This window comes from Brassica napus, chromosome C1 (genome assembly GCF_020379485.1).
Source record: "Brassica napus cultivar Da-Ae chromosome C1, Da-Ae, whole genome shotgun sequence".
NCBI lineage: Eukaryota > Viridiplantae > Streptophyta > Magnoliopsida > Brassicales > Brassicaceae > Brassica > Brassica napus.
The window spans coordinates 28,886,019-28,901,195 of record NC_063444.1 but is presented as its reverse complement, the minus strand read 5'-3'; positions in this window follow the sequence as shown (position 1 = coordinate 28,901,195).

Below are 15,177 nucleotides of genomic sequence, written 5' to 3'. Positions count from 1 at the left end.
TTGACGAGCATGTCGTCGATATAAACCTCCATCGTTTTTCCGAGTTGTTTGGAGAACATTCGGTTTACGAGTCGTTGGTAAGTTGCACTGGCGTTTTTGAGGCCGAAGGGCATTACCTTATAGCAATAAGTTCCGCGATCGGTAATGAACGCGGTCTTCTCGCGATCGTCGGGATTCATCCTAATTTGATTATAACCTGAGAAGGCATCCATGAAGGATAAAAGTTCGTTACCCGCTGTTGCCTCTACCAATCGATCGATATGTGGTAGAGGGAAGCTATCCTTTGGACATGCTTTGTTTTGGTCGGTAAAATCCACACAAACTCACCACTTCCCGTTTTTCTTTTTGACTACTACAGGGTTGGCGAGCCAGTCTGGGTATCTTACTTCTGTTATCGACCCAACTTTAAGCAATTTTTCGATCTCATCGTTTACTGCGGCAGCACGTTCGGGTCCTAGCTTCCGCCTTTTCTGCTTGATGGGTTTGAATGTTGGGTCGATATTCAACTCGTGACATGTTATGTTAATGTCGATCCCCGGCATATCTTCTGCAGCCCATGCGAATGTATTGAGGTTCTTTTTAAGACAGGCTATGAGTTCTGTGCTTAAGGGCTCGCGGAGATTGGCTCCAATCTCGACGCAGCGTTCCGGGAAGGCTTCGTCGAGACAGATCGTCACCACGGGTTCGCATGTTGGCTCGAGATTGCCAGAAGAGTTCCGCTGAATCTTGACCTCGTGTATCTTTGCTGGAGGTCTTTTTCTCCACTTTTCTAGGAGTGAACTCGAGGATTGGTCTTTTTCGTTTCAGTTCCGCGGCGAAGCAAACCTGTGAGACTCTCGGATTTCCCCATATTACCTCGACTCCGTTAGGGGTCGGGAACTTGAGGCAAAGATGGTACGTTGATGGGATTGCGCGCATGGCGTTTAGCCATGGCGTCCCCATGATAACGTTGTAAGATGCGGGATGGTCAACGACTAGAAACTCTGTGACGTTCGTCACGGTTCCGGCTTTGACAGCGAGATTAATCGATCCGTAGGCCATGGTTATTTCCCCCGAAAGTCCCAGCAGTGGGCTTGGGTATTTTGTGACTTCGGATTTATTGATCCCCATTTTTTTGAGCGTTTCTTTGAAGATGTTATCGGCCGAACTACCGGTGTCGATAAGCACCCTAGCGACGTCGATATCTCGAATCGTCAACTCGATGACAAGGAGGTCGTTTCGAAGTTTGGCCCGATCGACCGTTGCTCCCCCCTTGAATGAGATGACGTTCGCGCACGTCGAGTCTTGCATATTTTTTCTGATCGTTGAGTGGTTTTTGCGGGTTAGATTGATCTGTACTGTCCCCTCCTTCTAGCGCCAAACTGTGGGAACCGAAATTCGCACTGTCGATTTCCGTTTAAATAAGGAAACTAGGAAAACCCTAATTTCCCAGAGGACCCGGATATCTGCTAATTACCACACGTCAAGCAATCAGAACACGAGAATAACAACGATAAGAATAAGAAATCGAAAAAGAGAGCAAAGCAGATCTTATTCCGAATCTGCGTATGAGCGTTTACAACAAGGTATAAGCCTGGGCTCGAGAGCTGTCGGCGAGATTCCTAGTTCTAGCAACCCTAAGACGGCTAAACCTAATTGAGTCGCAGCTCGAAATAACAAAAACGAAAAATTGCTTAAATTGCTCTAAGTGCTAAGTTTGCTCTGAAAAGATCCTCTCCCCATGCTCCTCGCCTGGGACTCCTTATATACTAGCTCCAAGGTCGGTTTACGCTTTTACTCTTCTGCCCTTAAGCCGTCATAGCATAAAAATGGAGATATTCCATTTTTCCCGATCTTCCAATTATCTTCACAACTTCCGTATTTATCCGCGGAAACTTGACATTTATCCTTCCTTGTGGACCAAGCGTAAACCGTGCTGCGGTTTACGGGCTTTTGGTTAAGAAATCATAGGGTGGGCCTCGAGTCGTGTTTTAGATCCCTTTGGGCCGTCTTCCGACTCGACACGTTTACTACGAATTCTTTTCGATAAAGAACGAACTTTCCGCGGTTTCTAATCCGCGAAGCTTGATTGATGGATTTGAATAGCGGAAAACATGGACTGAGCTTGCTACGGTCTTCAGGAGATAGCATTCGAAGGTTTGACGATAATGCATGGATTGATGTCGTATCGATGTTCGGAAGGGTTCGATCGCTACACAGCGACTGAACTTCGGCTCGAGCCCGGTTGCTACGTAGCGTCCGAGCGGGACGAGCGCTCGGTCTCTACGTAGCGACCGAGCCTTGGCTTGAGCTCGGTCACTACGTAGCGACCGAGCGGGACGAGCGCTTGGTCGCTACGTAACGACCGAGCCTTGGCTTGAGCTCGGTCGCTACGTAGCGATCGAGCGGGATGATCGCTCGGTCGCTACGTAGCGACCGAGCTTTGGCTCGAGCTCGGTCGCTAGCGACCGTGCGGGACGATCGCTCGGTCGCTACATAGCGACCGAGCGGGATGGACGTTCGGTCGCTGCGTAACGACCTGTTTCGAGCTTTCGTCGGACATCTCGATTCTTTCTTCCGTAAAGCTTTTTCGTAAGGAAGAATCTATTTCGAAAAGTACTCTTCGGAGAAATTCTTATTTTCTTCCTCGGACGTTTTGAATGTTAAATTTGTCGTAACCGTTTTTGACCCCAACAAAGATGATATCGGCCGAACTTCCGGTGTCGATTAGCACCCTTTCGACGTCGATATCTCGGATCGTCAGTTCGATAACAAGGAGATCGTTTCGAGGTTTGGTTCGATCGACCGTTGCTCCCCCCTTGAACGAGATGACGTTCGTGCATGTTGAGTCTTGCATATCGTTCATGATCGTTGAGTGGTTTTTTGGGGTTAGATTGATCCGTACCCCCCCCTCCTTCTAGCGCCAAACTGTGGGAACCGAAATTCGCACTGTCGATTTCCGTTTAAATAAGGAAACTAGGAAAACCCTAATTTTCCAGAGGTCCCGGATATCTGCTAATACCACACGCCAAGCAAATCAGAACACGATAATGACAACGATAAAGTATAAAAATCGTAAGAAGAGAGCAAATAGAAGTCTTATTCCGAATCTGCGTTTGAGCGTTTACAACAAGGTATAAGCCTGGGCTCGAGAGCTGTCGGCGAGATTCCTAGTTTTAGCAACCCTAAGACGGTAAAGTTTGATTGATAACTTAGAAATGGCGGGGAACGTGAGATGGGTTCGCTACGGTATTCGGGAGATAGCATCGAAGGGTAGACGAGGATGCATGGACTGATGTCGTATCGACGTTTCGGTAGAGCTCGGTCGCTACGTAGCGACCGAGCAGAATGGGCGTTTGGTTGTCATGTAGTGACTGAGCTTTGGCTCGAACTTGGTCGTTACGTAGCGACCGAGCGGAGCACGCGTTTGGTCGCTGCGTAACGATCCTTCTCGAGCTCTTGTCCGATGATTCGTGTTTCTTCCGCAAAGGTTTTTCGTAAAGAAGAATCTATTTCGAAAATATATTTGTCGAAGAATTTTCTATGTTTTTCTTCTTCGGAAATTTGGGCGTTAACTTCGTCGTAACCGTTTTTGACCCCAACATTACCAAACTTTAAAGTTTATCTGATTACAGTTAGTTTGCAGAGATCGGGAAAGAATTCTTCATGTTTTTAGCAGACTTGAAAACACACATATAGATATATATATATATACATATATATATATAGTATATATATATATATTTTTTTTTTCATAGCATTGAATACATATATATATTACGATAAGTTATGCAGTCTTGGTGAATTTAAAAGCTTATCAAGCAGATTTTTTTTTTGGTAAAAAAAGCAGATTTATATTTAGTTTGAAACAAGTTGGCATACTGCAGAGTACTGTGCATGTTCTTTGTTGACTTGAAAAGCAGTCGTTAATAGACTTTGATTTATTTTGCAGAAGATTCTGTAAAAGTTACCATTTTGGCAGATTTTTTAAAAAGAAAACTATCCTATTGATGTAGAAACTTGGTAGGGTCGCGTTTTGACATTTTTGATTTAAATCTACCAAATTTCCACAACCCAAATATAAGTGTTAGGTAGATTTTTGAAATATCATAAAAACGTGTAAATTTTCCACAGGAAAATGTGTGGTGCAAGTCTTTTGAACTCTGCCGCATTTTAAAAATATATTAGAATAGTAGAGAAAAGTGTTCCGGAAAAACTCATAAAGTTAATGTTCAAAACAGAAAAAACTCATAATGTTTATATAGTAATTTTATCTATTTCTAATATTCTAAAGGTTGTTGTAGTAAAATTTCTCAGTATATTATTTGGATAAAAAGAAAACACAAAGGTCTAGCTCATAAGCAAAAATCAGTTTATCGTGGATAAATAAATGAAAAACGTAGCCAACAAAATGAAACTCACCTAAATCCTTTAATAAAAAAAAATGAAACTTTTGTCAAAAAAAAAAAAAAATGAAACTCACCAACAGCAAAGGCAACCAGAGGGTCTCTGTAGCGACCATGTTCCGAAGATCGATGTTAGGATGATCTGAGGACTGATTGGCCGGACTGTGAAAACGTACTGAATGGATTGGATGATGCTAGAAAGAGCTGATCAGAGTTCGAAGGACTTTCCGTGGATGGATGGAAGAACTTGGATCGGCGCCTAATTAGTAGCGACTAGAGCGGAACCATGTACCCGATTAAAGCTAGGAACGGATCTGTTTTTGAACCAGACAAAGCTCCATCAGTCGGTCTTACGCTCGGGTTATTGGATAGGCCGTTTGGTTTGTTGAAACTCAGGATGTTCGGACAACTCGATGAAAATCCAGGCAAAGCGGAATTTTCGGACACTGATGGTCAGATCCGGAAAAGTGTTGTTGGATTCGGACAAAACGGTTGAACTGGTCGGCTAGACAGTGATTGTCTGAAATCAGACAAGGCGGTTAAGACTGTCGGCTAAGCTGAGATGAGCTGATTCAGTAGTATCAGTCTGATTCGGACAAGGCAGTTAGAGTTGTTGACTGGATCAGTCAGCTCTAGCTCGATTTTCGCCTAACTAAAACTGGCGGGAACAGTTAAAGTCCGAAAAGGGGAAAAACTCGCGCTAGAACGCCTTGGAGCGCGGGGTGGCGGTTACGGATTAAGAGCCGCGAGTAGAATAAGCGGAAATGGTTAACTTTGCAGTTTCTCGGGCCTAAACCGCCCAACTGCCCATTTTAATCGTCTCCTTCATCTTATTTCGCCATTTTCTGTACGGAAAAGGGAAGAAAGAACCAGAGAGAAACTCAGAGAGAGAAAAGTCCGATTAAGAGAGAGCTTTCGATATTTGGCTGGATTGATCAAGTCCGAGTCAAGAACGATCGTATGTGCGGTGAATCCGACTGTCTGAACGTTCGAAGATCCGATGGAAACCGCTCAAGAGGTGTCAGAAGAGACCGAATCAAACAGAACAAACCGACTCTAAGGAATGTTCTATGTACTTATTGCTTGTCTAATTCGAATTATCTGCTAAGTTCTGGCTTGGTCCGAACAGTCGGTTCTTTCCATCGACGTATCTGGATCAGATCATGCGCCTAGAGTCGTATTGGCCTGCTAGGACTTGACTGAATCTGATGGCGCTTTGGCTTGGAACGATTGGGTCGGTTAAGTAACTGACTGATGATAAGCATGTCCGTTTATTGACTGATTGACTTGATTGCTTTACTTGGCTGAGTGGGACGGAATGACCGCTCTCACTAAGCATACTGTTTGCTTATGCCTCCTTGTTTGGATGCAGATTAGGAGCAGACCCGAAAGGGTAAAGACATAGCTTGAACGCGAGACAAAGCAGGAAGGAAGGATGGTGGGTTTGGGTAGATATAGGACAAGATTAACATGTAATAGCCTATAGCGAACATACTTGTTAAACTCGAACCTCAGATTATCTATTTAAATCGTATTATGTTTTACTTGACTGTCTGAAAAAGAACTAACACTCTGAAATACTTCTAAGTAAGGAAAAATATGAAAACGGCCCAAGTCTGATCGAGGAAGTCGAGCCAGACTCGTACTGATGTTACGAAAAAATGGGTCGGGTCCTTTCAAGTGGTATCAGAGCGGAGTCGAGTTCTAGGACAATCTAAGTATAGTGGGTTATTGGGGCAAACCATCCTTCCAAGCCTGACGTCTCGCGGTAAATTTTGTGTTCCGAGTCCTGATCCCAAGTTAGTTTTGACTAACTTGCCTGTGATCTTGTTGCAGATGGCAAAAAGTAACCGTAACACAAGAAGGACTGTGAATGAGACCGCTGAGGGGTCTGCGAGCAACGTGGCCAGGAATTAAGCGGGTACAGAAGAGGCTCGGAATGCTGCTCAGAATGCAGCGAATTTGAACAATGCTGCTCAGAATGCAGCGAATTTGAACAATGCTGCAGCGGCTGGTGCTGCTGCTGGAGCTGCTGCTGCTCCGGTTGGATTGGAAGCCGTTTTGGCTATTTTGGCGCAGGTCTTGGCAAGATTACCTGCTGCGGCGGCACCTCCAGTGGCTCCACCTGTTGCGGAGGAAGTGGAGAACGTGGCGCCTGATGGAGAAGAGGCACACGTTGTTAGGAATCTGTCTTACCTCAAGGTTATGGACCACATGCAGAAACTGGGAACAAAGTTCTTTTCGGGTGGTTCCAAACCAAAGGAAGCAGATCAATGGATTGACAGGATAGGGCGAAACTTTAAGTCGATCCGTTGTCCTCTTGCTTACAAGAAGGACATTGCTGTCCACTACTTGGACGGTGATGCGCACCTCTGGTGGCGAGGTGTAGCGGCTCGGATTGGTGTTTAACATTGCACGTGGGCCAACTTTAAGACCGAATTCCGTGGGAAGTATTTTCCGCCGGAAGCATTTGATCAGCTCGAGGAGCTTCTCTCAGTCTGGAACATGGATCTATGACTGTTAGGGAGTATGAAGCGGAATTCAACAGCCTCAAGAAGTATGCTGGGCGTGAGGCTGAGTGGGAAATTTCCTTGGTCTGCAAATTCATGCGCGGACTCAGGGTTGATCTCCAAACTCGTTGTAAGATCCGCAACTACTGTGGCCGAATTGGTGGAAAAGGCCACAGAACAGGAAGCTGGAATCAGTGAGGAAGCCAAGGTGTTTGGCACAGTGGTGCATGTCCATCCTGGTAAGCATGCGGGAAAGAATCAAAAGCCGGTGAAGGCTGGCTCTTCCAGCAAGCCGAATGCAACATGTCACAGTGCGTGTTCGACTTGCGGGAAGATGCACTCTGGTGTCTGCCGTGCTGCTACGGGAGCTTGTCACCATTGCGGAAGTATGGATCACAAGGTGCGTGATTGCCCTGAGGAATATCTAAGGCCGAAGAGCCAGAACAAGGGTGTTGGGGAACGTGTGTGCTACAACTGTGGCGAAACGGGGCACTACAAGAATCAGTGTCCGAAGGACGCGCAATCTGCTGGGAAGCATCCGTGTGATGGGCCTCAGCCGGCGGCAAAGAGGCAGGCCATCATGCCGCGGGTGTACACAATCGGTGATGAGTTAATGGACCCAAGCACGTCTTGTCCGATCACTGGTGAGTCATCCTATCTCTCACCTTTGCCTTAAGAATTTCTGTGTGAAATTGCTTGCTTGTAGAGTAGGTCCTTAGTGTTTCGGGTGAATATGTAGGGACGTTAGTCATGGGTGGAGTGGCAACCCATGTTCTGTTTGATTCTGGTGCATCTCACTGCTTTGTGCAACCCGAGATGAATCGAATTGGGGAATTCCAGAAAGAACCAGAAGAAGTAAGACTGGTTCGGGCGGCTGGTGGTCAGATCATGTACACTTCAGGGAAAAATCAGAAACGTCTATGTGATGATCGGAGGAGTGAACATGCCAGCCGACTTGGTCGTTTGCCCAGTGGAATGGATTGGCTGAGTAAATTCAAGGCACATCTTGATTGTCATCGTGGCCGAGTTCAGTTTGAAATCGGCAATGGAAAGCTTGTCTATCAAGGGGTCAGACCGACCAATGGGAGTCTGATCATTTCAGCACTTCAAGCAGAAAGAATGCTGGGAAAAGGATGTGAGGCTTATCTGGCTGCAATCACAACTGTGGAAGTCGGACCTGATGCTGAGTTGGAAGGGATTCCGATTGTAAAGGAGTATGATGACGTGTTCGAATCCTTGACATGATTACCACCGGACCGTTCTGATCCTTTCACGATTGAGCTTGAGCCGGGCACAAAGCCAATCTCGAAAGCTCCGTACCGGATGGCTCCGGCTGAAATGGCAGAACTTAAGAAACAGTTTGATGAACTGATGGAGAAAGGGTTTGTGCGCCCAAGCAGTTCACCTTGGGGCGCACCGGTTCTGTTCGTGAAGAAGAACGATGGTAGCTTTAGGCTATGCATAGACTACAGGGGAATTAACAGAGTCACAGTGAAGAACAAGTACCCTCTTCCAAGGATAGACGAGTTATTGGACCAACTCCGAGGTGCTACTTGTTTCTCCAAGATTGATTTAGCTTCGGGATACCATCAGATTCTGATTGCTGAAGAGGATGTCCGTAAGACAGCCTTCAGATCAAGATACGGCCACTATGAGTTTGTGGTCATTCCCTTCTGATTGACCAACGCCCCTGCAGCCTTTATGAAGATGATGAATAACGTTTTCAGAGATTACCTGGATGAATTCGTTATAGTCTTCATAGACGACATCTTGATCTACTCAAAGAATCAGGAAGAGCACAAGGACCATCTGAGAATGGTTTTGGATAAGCTGCGGGAACATAAGTTGTTCGCCAAGCTCAGCAAATGTAGCTTTTGGCAAAGAGAAATTGGTTTCTTGGGTCATGTTGTCTCGGACAAGTGAGTGTCCGTGGACCAAGAGAAGATCAAGGCCATTGCGGACTGGCCCAGACCAAGGAACGCAACAGAGATCATGAGCTTTCTCGGACTGGCTGGATACTACCGACGGTTTGTTAAGGGATTTTCCAGCATGGCTCAACCGTTGACAAAGTTGACCGGGAAAGATGTTCAATTCGTGTGGACAGAAGGCTGTAATGTGAGTTTCAGCAAACTCAAGATGATGTTAACGACTACTCCAGTATTGACTCTTGCAATGGACAACGAGCCATACGTGGTGTACACAGATGCATCCAAAGTTGGACTTGGGTGCGTATTGATGCAGAAAGGCAAAGTGATCGCGTATGTGTCTAGACAGCTAAGGAAACACGAAGGGAACTATCCAACACACGACTTAGAGATGGCTGTTGTCGTGTTTGCGCTGAAGATATGGCGGTCTTATCTCTAAGGTGCTAAGGTCCAAGTCTTCAAGGACCATAAGAGCTTGAAGTATATCTTTACTCAACCAGAGCTGAACCTTAGACAGAGGCGTTGGATGGAACTGGTTGCGGATTACGACTTGGATATTGTCTACCATCCGGGAAAGGAAAATCTGGTCGCGGATGCCTTGAGCCGGAAGAGAGTAGCTTTGGCTTCAGAGAAAGACATGGAGGAACTAACTCACATGGTTGGAACCTTACGACTAGCTGCCTTGACTGACGAATTGGAACAGTTGGGTCTTGGTGCAGCGGATCAGGCGGACTTGTTGTCCCGAGTTCGACTTGCACAGGAAAAGGATGATGATCTGATCAAAGCTTCAAAGAACGAGAAGACGGAGTATCAGACTTCAAACAATGGGACGATTCTGGTTAATGGCCGAGTTTGTGTTCCTAACGACAAAGGGTTGCGGGATGAGATCCTAAAGGAGGCACATCAGTCAAAGTTCTCGATACATCCTGGAGCCAATAAGATGTACCGAGACTTGAAGAGATACTATCATTGGGTTGGAATGAAGCGTGATGTTGCAATATGGGTAGCTGGGTGCCCAATCTGCCAAATGGTGAAGGCAGAAAATCAAGTCCCGAGTGGACTACTTCAGAGTTTACCCATCCCAGAATGGCCTTGGGATAAGATCACGATGGACTTCGTGACTGGCTTGCCAATGAGGAACGGCAAGGACGCTATCTAGGTGATCGTGGACAGATTGACCAAGTCTGCACACTTCTTGGCTATCAACAAAACAGACAATGAAGCGGTGCTAGCCAAGTTATACGTGGAACAAATTATCAGACTTCATGGAGTTCCGGTAAGCATAGTGTCAGACCGAGACTCCAAGTTTTATTCGGCCTTATGGAGAGCTAAGCAGAAGTCGATGGGGACCAAGGTCCATATGAGTACAGCATATCATCCGCAAACGGATGGACAATCAGAAAGGACAATCCGAACACTTGAAGACTTACTGCGATCTTGTGTTCTGGATTGGGGAGATAAATGGGATCAGTACTTGCATCTGGTTGAGTTTTCTTACAACAACAGCTATCATGCAAGCATTGGAATGTCGCCTTACGAGGCATTGTACGGACGTCCGTGTACGACACCGTTATGCTGGACCCAAGTGGGGGAGCGTAGCATATTTGGCCGAGATTTTGTGGAAGAGACAACATAAAGCATCCGAGTCTTGAAACTGAAGATGAAAGAGTCTCAGGACAGACATAAGAGTTATGCATACAGACGTAGAAAAGACCTTGAGTTCGAAGTAGGAGACATGGTATATCTCAAAACTGTCACTTACAAAGGAAAGGACCAATCCTCAAAGAATGCTAAGCTAAGTCCAAGATACATGGGGCTGTACATGATCCTGGAAAGGATTGGAAAGGTCGCCTACAAACTAGAACTGCCCTCATCGATGGCTCAGTTCCATAACGTGTTCCATGTATCCTTGCTGGGAAAATGCATAAGGAATCAAGAGAATGTGGTTCCTGAACCACCATCTGACTTGAGAGAGAACCTTACTGTGGAGGACGACCAGTCCGGATCATTGATAGGAAAACCAAACCTGAAGGCATAAAGAATATCAAAATGATCCAAGTCGTTTGGGACTGCGATGGACAAGAAGAAACAACTTGGGAGCCAGAGGCGAGAATGAAAGCTGAGTTTCCAAAGTGGTTCGACAAACTTAAGGAAAGTTCAGGAAGAAAGACTCGAGGACGAGTCTGAGCCAAGTGGGGGAGAACTTGTAGCGACCGCGTTCCGAAGATCGATGTTAGGATGATCTGAGGACTGACTGGCCGGACTGTGAGAACGTACTGAATGGATTAGATGATGCTAGAAAGAGCTGATCAGAGTTCGAAGGACTTTCCGTGGGTGGATGGGAGAACTTGGATCGGCGCCTGATTAGTAGCGACTAGAGCGGAACCATGTACCCGATTAAAGCTAGGAACGGATCTGTTTTTGAGCCAGACAAAGCTCCATCAGTCGGTCTTATGCTCGGGTTATTGGACAAGCCGTTCGGTTTGTTGAAACTCAGGATGTTCGGACAACTCGATGAAAATCCAGGCAAAGCGGAATTTTCGGACAGTGATGGTCGGATCCGGACAAGTGTTGTTGTATTCGGACAAGATGGTTGAACTGGTCGGCTAGACAGCGATTGTCTGAAATCAGACAAGGCGGTTAAGACTGTCGGCTAAGCTGAGATGAGCTGATTCAATAGTATCAGTCTGATTCGGACAAGGCGGTTAGAGTTGTTGACTGGATCAGTCAGCTCTAGCTCGATTTTCGCCTAAGTAAAACTGGCGGGAACAGTTAAAGTCCAAAAAGGGGAAAAACTCGCGCTGGAACGCCTTGGAGCGCGGGGTGGCGGTTACGGATTAAGTGCCGCGAGTAGAATAACCGGAAACGGTTAACTTTGCAGTTTCTCGGGCCTAAACCGCCCAACTGCCCATTTTAATCGTTTCCTTCGTCTTATTTCGCCATTTTCTGTACGGAAAAGGGAAGAAAGAACCAGAGAGAAAATCAGAGAGAGAAAAGTCCGATTAAGAGAGAGCTTTTGATATTTGGCTGGATTGATCAAGTCCGAGTCAAGAACGATCGTCTGTGAGGTGAATCCGACTGTCTGAACATTCGAAGATCCGACGGAAACCGCTCAAGAGGTGTCAGAAGAGACCGAATCAAACAGAACAAACCGACTCTAAGACAAAGGTGAGTGCGTGACCGTGGCCTATCGTACTGAATCGTAGTCTGATTGATAGGAATGTTCTATGTACTGATTGCTTGTCTAATTCGAATTATCTGCTAAGTTCTGGCTTGGTCCGAACAGTCGGTTCCTTCCATCGACGCATCTGGATCAGATCATGCGCCTAGAGCCGTATTGGCCAGCTAGGGCTTGACTGAATCTGATGGCGCTTTGGCTTGGAACGATTGGGTCGGCTAAGTAACTGACTGATGATAAGCATGTCTGTTTATTGACTGATTGACTCGATTGCTTTACTTGGTTGAGTGGGACGGAATGACCGCTCTCACTAAGCATAATGTTTGCTTATGCCTCCTTGTTTGGATGCATATCAGGACCAGACCCGAAAGGGTAAAGACATAGCTTGAACGCGAGACAAAGGCAGGAAGGAAGGATGGTGGGTTTGGGTAGATATAGGACGAGATTAACATGTAATAGCCTATAGCGAACTGACTTGTTAACTGGAACCTCAGATTATCTATTCAAATTGTATTATGCTTTACTTGACTGTCTGAAAAAGAACTAACACTCTAAAATAATTCTAAGTAAGGAAAAATATGAAAAAAGCCCAAGTCTGATCGAGGAAGTCGAGCCAGACTCGTACTGATGTTACAAAAAAATGGGTCGGGTCCTTTCAAGATCAATTGGTGACAGCTTGTCCAGTGGGAATGTTGTTAAAGGGTGAGGTCCTGGATTCGAGGCTCACCAGCAACCTAATTATGGAGTTAGAGAGAACTCATAATGAAGGGGTTGGGGTCGTTGTGCTGCAATGCTGTGAGCCTGGGGTCCACGGGGCAGGTAGTTCCCACGGGGCGGGTTCTCACAGTCTCCCCGGGAGTCTCTATGTACCACAGAGACTCTAGTTCGATAACCATTGTTTTTGCGATAGAAATCAGCGAGTGCTAAGGTAAAAGAAGTTTTGATAATCTTTCCTTCTAGAGAACCCAAGTCCACCACCAATCCAACACTAACCTCTTCGAAAACGTTATCATTTGAATCAGCTACTTCGCATATTGTCGTTGGAAAAAGAAGAGTAACAATGATAACAGAAATCAGATTCTCCATTTATGTTGTATACGTACCTTCGGCCTTCCACTTTGATTTATAAAAATTGTGACTATATATAATATACGTGTAAGATGACTCTATGGACTAACGAGTTCTGACTTTCAAGTGTGGTCACATGAATTTCATCTAACATAGTTTCACACCATTAAATCATATATAAATTCTTTAATTATCTGTATAGTATGGTTACTACTTGTAAGAAAAAAAATATGATTATTTTTCTTATAAAGAAAATAGTTAAACTAGATCTATCAAAAACACATATCTAATGTAACATCCCGGGTCCGGCCCAAAATGAAACTCAGATGCTGGAGGCCCAAGAAAAAGAAACCCTAGACCTAACCATTCTCATCCCTGATAAAAAGGTCTGCTCCCTAAGGTCTAACTCCCAAGAGAGACAACAAGCGAAACCTTCCCCGAGCAGAACCCCGCTGCCGCCTCCCATCTCTGCAGACCGGCAGCCACCACCGACAACCGATGTTGGAAAAAATACTCAGGTATAGAATTCTTCCAGACCCTAGGCAGGACACCGGCCTCTGGGTCCCCGCTAAGAGATGCCCCGGGTCCCTGTTAGGAAGTATTTCGGATCCGGTCCCAGGGACCACCCCCTTCCTCCGTGAAAAGGAAAACTTCCGATAAGGAGAACCTTTCATATTTCTGAATATGGAAGAGTTTGACCTACTCCAACCGACTAAGGCCGACCTAAAACAACTATAAAAGGGGAGCCTAAACCCTAGAGCAAGGGATCGACACTTCGAAACTTAGAGATTAGAGCTAGGCGGCTAGAACTAGGGTTCTTACTCAAAACTGCTGTAGTTCCAGCTCTTTGATCTAATAAAACGTCTCTTTATACCTTATTACTTGGAAATCAATACGAATACCAGCCTTGTTCATCGTTCCGTAGTACTCACAAAGATCCTACACAAAAATCCCCTAATAGTTTGGCGCTAGAAGGAGAGTAATCTAAACTGCATGATAATGGCGGTGAATGAGCAGAACGAGCTACCTGAAGCTACTCCAAGGGAAGCAGATCTCCAAAGGCAACTCGACGGTATACAAAGCCAAGTAACAAAGCCAAACAGAGCTCGAGTAGTAGTTACGGAGAATCCCGAGCTCTCCTCAGAAGTCCAGAGCTTGAAGGAGAAGTTCGACGAACACTCCAAGCAACTGGAGCAAAGCGCCAAAAATCTCAGCCAGCTCGAATCAGAGACTCTAAACCTCCGACACGAGAACCAAGCCCTCAACACGACAAGTAACAAAAAAACGTCGATTCCGGGCCCAGATCCGACCCTGCCAACTCTGGAGACACCTAACTCTGGAATAGGCATGACTTTCCCCCGCCTACGACATCGCAAGGGGACGCATCAACGCGCAAAAAGGCTAAGGGTGCTCAGACCTACGATGGGGAAGATAGCGAATCTGAGCCGGAACCCGATAAGGAATCACCCGAGGGAGCAGCAAAAATGGAGTCTCCCATAATTGCTTACCTGGAGCAGATGTTCTCCAAGAAGCTCGACGCCATGCAGTCCATGGTAGAGAAGCTCCCAGGGGTAGTTCCCCCCATCCGGAAGGGCACCACCAACTCTTATACTGACACTCCTTTCATGGATGAGACCACCTTGATCGAGATGCCCAGGAAGTTCTCCTTCCCTAGCAAAAAGGCGTATGACGGCACCAGGGACCCAGACGATCATGTCGCTCAATACAGACAAAGGATGCTCGCTGTAGCACTCCCAAAGTAGTCGCGTGAAGCTACCATGTGCAAAGGGTTCGGCTCAACCCTGACCGGACCCGCTCTGCAATGGTACATCAACCCACCCTCCAGGTCCATTGCCTCCTTCGCTATTCTCAGCGGCAAGTTCGTAGAACAATTCACCTACAATAGGGACCTGGAGAAAACCTCTGATGGTCTCTACGAAATCCTTCGGCATCGGGCAGAACCCCTGCGAGGCTACATAGCCCGCTTCAATCAAGAGAAGGTGGCCATTCCCGAATGCAGTATCCCCACTGCCATCTCTGCCTTCAAGAGAGGTTTGCTCCCCGACGGGGACTTCTATAACGAGCTGACCAAATATTAGTGAAAGACCATG